A 4,870-nucleotide genomic window follows, 5' to 3' on the forward strand; every position below is an offset into this window, starting at 1 on the left:
CATGTAGCCCAGTGTGGAGTGTTTGGCAGTTAGTTCTTTGCCAAAATGCATGACACACAAATGCAGTGTTCTCTTCTGTAAGATGAGAACAGTAACACATCTGTATTTGACTGAGACTGCATGCAAAGTACTTTGTTAGGACCTGATTCTGCAAGGATTTCTCTATTTTATGTCCTGTGTGCAACTTTGAGAACAATAAAGAAAAATCATCTGTTTGTGGCCCAAGATAGGGTTGAATATTCTCATTAGTTTAAAAAACAATGGAAAAATAGATGGGGGAATTTAAAAAAAAAAAAGTCATTAAAATGTATCACTTTGATATTTTGAATTTTTTATTTAAAAAAAAAAAATCTACCCACCCTGATTTGCATTGGCACAGGTTGCCCAGGGAGGCTGTAGAGTATCCATCCTCAGAGATATTCGAAAGCCAACTGGACAACAGCTGAGCAACCAGCTGCAGGTGGCCCTGCTTGAGCAGGAGCTTGGACCAGGTGATCTCCAGAGGTCCCTTCCAGCTTTAGCCATTCTGTGTTCTGTTCAGGATCAGTCTCATCATGTGCAGCACCAGTAGGGAAGGTAAAGTGCTTTCCTAAGGAGGAACAAACCAACCCAGGAGTCACCATAGCTCCAGAAGCAGTCTCATTTATGCAGGGAGCCCTTGCAGGCAGTGAAGAGTAGGGTGTCAAGCCCCAAGATTACACATTATCCAGCTGTGACATTTAACAGCACCATAACTTTTCCTGCAGTGATGTAAAGACCTAATTCTGTCCAGCACTGAGCATATCTAGTGGCTCCTGAGTATCTTCAGTCTCTGTTACCAATCGCACTCAAAAAAGTTCTTGGTGTTTAGAGTTAGATCTTAGCACTCTGAAGTCAGTTTTCCTTTACCTTTGGCAAGGAGTCTTTACAGAATGAGGCTGTAACCATATAAACATTATATACAGAGTTTGCTTTAATACCTAGCACAGTCCCCTTACAAAACCCTAGTAGCAGAGTCAAACATCTGAGTCAGTCCAGAATACAAGAGGAAAAGATGATAAAGGAAAGAGAAGCAAACTCATAAGAATGAGATGGGAAAAAGCAAGAGAGAGGACAAGAGTACAGAATCAGGAGACAAAGATACGCAAGGGAAGAAATATATAGATGTGAACAAATGCTTCTTAGGTCACTTTTTTCAATAGAAGGAAAGAGAATTCTTCATGGGATCTTTCCCCTAAGTCATTAAAATGCTGTAGAAGCTCTGTTCTGTGCAAAGCCTGTATAGTACTAGACAATTCCTTAGAGAAAATGAAATGGTATAGCAAGCCTTTGTGAGAGGGGAGGCAGGGAAAGGAGAAAGGAAAGGAAAGGAAAGGAAAGGAAAGGAAAGGAAAGGAAAGGAAAGGAAAGGAAAGGAAAGGAAAGGAAAGGAAAGGAAAGGAAAGGAAAGGAAAGGAAAGGAAAGGAAAGGAAAGGAAAGGAAAGGAAAGGAAAGGAAAGGAAAGGAAAGGAAAGGAAAGGAAAAAATTCAGAATGACCCCATCATAGAAGAGCATGTTCAGTGATACACAAAACTATGCACACCTCAAGCTCACTGCCAGTGTTCCTCCCAGCCCACTGCCTCTCAGGCCATGACTGAATTTGCAGGGCTGATAGTAGAAATGTTAAAAGTAAAATGCAAACTTCTGTCTTCAGCGTTTGCAGTAGAAGACAAGTGCAGTACCCAGAGAGAGGATGGAGCATTTTCCCAAGGCAGTGCCATTATCTGGGGAGAAAAGGACTGTTTCAGTTTTGGTTTCAGAAAGGTGAAAAGGAGCAATCCTGGTGAGCTGCCTTAAAATTTCCTCTCCTCAGAAGAAAATCCCAACAGCAATATCCTCTAACTCTTATTTAAAGCCAGCAAGTGATCTTGCTCCCAAATACTCCTTTTAAAACGTTCAACACTTTCTCCTGCCAGCCCAGTGAGCCTTTGTCAGGACAGAGGCCAGCCTACTCTAAAAGGCTGGCTCATGTGAACAATGTGCAAGGACAGTCAAAATCTGAAATTCAAGCTGGGCTTTTTCTGCCTCACACAATAGTAAAATGTGACAAATGCAATTAGCAAATCTGTTGATAGGTGTCAGGGTAGAAGACAGTGTTTTCCACTCCTCAGTACTCAGATTGAGGCCCCTGAAAAATCATCCCATTGACCAAACGTTCTTAAGAAAACAAAATAAATAGAATTGACCTTGAATGTTTTTCTTGTTCATCCTTTGCTTTATGATCCATGAGCCTACCCTTAATTTCTCTATTCCAACCATGAGAGCTAAAAAAATAGAAAAATATAAATGAAAACTGAGCTGCTGAGACAACACCACTCCTACCAAAGTCAGGTTGGCCCTGTGTTTCAGAGCCCACCCAGGAAGAGTGGCTCCCAAGACCTGTGCCTAAGATCATGATGTACTCTGCAATTACAGCACAATGCTGACAATAGCATTCTGTCAGTAAAATAAGAAGAAATAGCTCTGAAGACACATAGGGGATATGTAAGGGGGGTGACGAAATGAAAGAAGCAGTGTTGTTCATGAGCCTTTTGTGCAGTAGAGCAGACTGACAGAAGGGCTGTAGGATGGCACAGTATTTCCCTCTGCGGATGTCAAAGGGACGCTGCTGCACATGTTTTAAAATTAATCTCTTGAATCAAAATGTCATCATGTACACTAATGAGCAAATAGTCTCTGGCAGAATACCGTCCCTGGGGCTCCCACTCCCAGGTAAGAAGCTTGTCTCCATGCTATTATAGGAGCTCTCTAGACAGAGCGTGGTGAGGTTGGTGGTACTACGTGCCCTTGGTTCACAATTTTCCATTTCAGACTCACTGTCTCTGTCTTGGTTTCGGTCTATTTACTCGGAGCCATTTCTTAACAATGTCTAATTTCCTCGAGGAATCCCTCTGCGTCCCCTCTCTTAGAAATACTGCCATATCTTTTTTTTCAATCACTGAAAGGCACAAATAACCTTCCTGAGCACTCTTACCATCCAGCCTGATTATACACATAGATTTCAGTTTCCATATACTTTCTACACAGTAGCTGTTCCCAAAACACAGCCTCTGGGGATATAAAGTGTGGCCTCAAATGCAGCTCAATGAGATGAAAACAAAGCCGATCAGGTACTGTTTTTACTGTTAATGAGCCTAACCAGCAGGCAGTTATTACTCAGTCTGGAAGACATAAGTGGTTGGAATCACAGCACAATCATTTTTTATTCATAGTGACGCACGTTCAAATTAGAAATAACCCTCCAGCAACTGGCATTTTGCCAGGGCCTGACCATCAGTGTGATAAAATGTGGACACCTTGAAGATATATAGTGCCTTTTGTTGCTTTTTTTTAATAGCATTCTTCTCCCCTTCTACTCGCAGGTCTCTTAACTATCAAAAGTGGACAATGAGGATTAAATAATTTAGGATCCTGGCCCTTATTGAAAAATGAAAGAAATGAGTCTTTTTTCGTTCTTGTTTGGTGGTGAGGTACAAGTCAAACATGAGCTACTCTTCTCATAATAAAGGAAAGGCTTAAGCCTTCTGGCAAATAAAAGAGTAGAAATGAACCGTTGGACAAAACCCATAAAAAATGTGTTCTTGAGGATGCACATTATTGGCCTGTAGATCTATTAATGACAACTGTAAATACCTCACCCAAAATCACAGCAACTGAACTGGAGAGACTCACAGAGCCTGGCCAGGAGAATGTGATACCAGGAACCCGCAGTAATTTGCCTCACCTCGCTAGTCATCAGTTTCCAATCTAGCCCCTCCCCCGAGTTTAAGTTACAAACCTCAATAAGTGTGTGGCTGACTTGACAGCAATTAACATTACTCAGCTGCCAGCTGGATTTTAAGATCTCCCTTCCAAGTGATCTTGTTACGTAGGCTTTAAAAGAACCTGACTGGGTACTGCTTTGTGGTGAGGAGTGGAGCTTTGTCTCTCTAGATCCAGTGAGGTTTTGCTCTTGATTTCAGGGGTAGCTGATAAACCAATGATAGAGTGAGGGTAAACAGCTCTGAGCTGTTGATCTGAGCATCAGGCTTGGGTTTATAGTTTCTGTTTTCCTTAGCCTTCTCGGTGAGGGAGCTTCACAGAAAGCACTATTGAGGATTTATCCTTATTAGTTTACTTCTTTAGTCCTGCACATGACTCATAGACAGGAAGGAGCATGACATGCTGCAAATCAGTCCTTGCCCTTCATACCTCAGTGTTCAGACTTCAAAAGTCAAGAAAAACTTTCAAAGTAATTCCAAGTCAAGAAATAGGAGGTTTTTTTGGAACATAACTATCTGGAGTCACATTCCCATTAAACCCAGCCCTGTCGGTAGCTCTGCTCTGGGCTTGGGATGATGGTTGTGGCGGTAGGATCAGGCAGAGTGTGGCTCCCGGTGGTCAGCAGAGACACCAGCTGAGGGCCGACAAAGACACTCTCTGTCCCCACCTGAAACGGGACGGAGCAGTTTATTTCCCCGCAACAGGGACGGAAAACCACCTTTTAAGCGAAGGGTGCTCTCCTTGTTTCGCAGGCCTGTCCCTGGGCCGCGTACCGTGCCTTCTTCTCACAGCCGGCACCGACGAGGAGCGCGGCCAAGCGCGCATCCCATACACTCCCCAGCACCCGCCGGGACGGCGTCTGCGAGCGGGGAGTGAGCGGGCTGACGGGCGTTTGCACCGCCCGCGGAGGCCAGTCCGTCCCTCCCCGCCCCTCGCCCTCAGCCGCGCGGCTCCACAGGCAGGCCGCGCGCCCCGCCCGCGCGGCGGCAGCGGCTGCCCCTCGCGGCGCCGCGCTCCGCCTCTTTCCGCCATTGGCCGGCGGGCGGGGGCCGGGAGGGGCGGGGCCGCCGTCAGCTGTTCGCGGTCCG

This window comes from Colius striatus, chromosome 6 (genome assembly GCF_028858725.1).
Source record: "Colius striatus isolate bColStr4 chromosome 6, bColStr4.1.hap1, whole genome shotgun sequence".
NCBI lineage: Eukaryota > Metazoa > Chordata > Aves > Coliiformes > Coliidae > Colius > Colius striatus.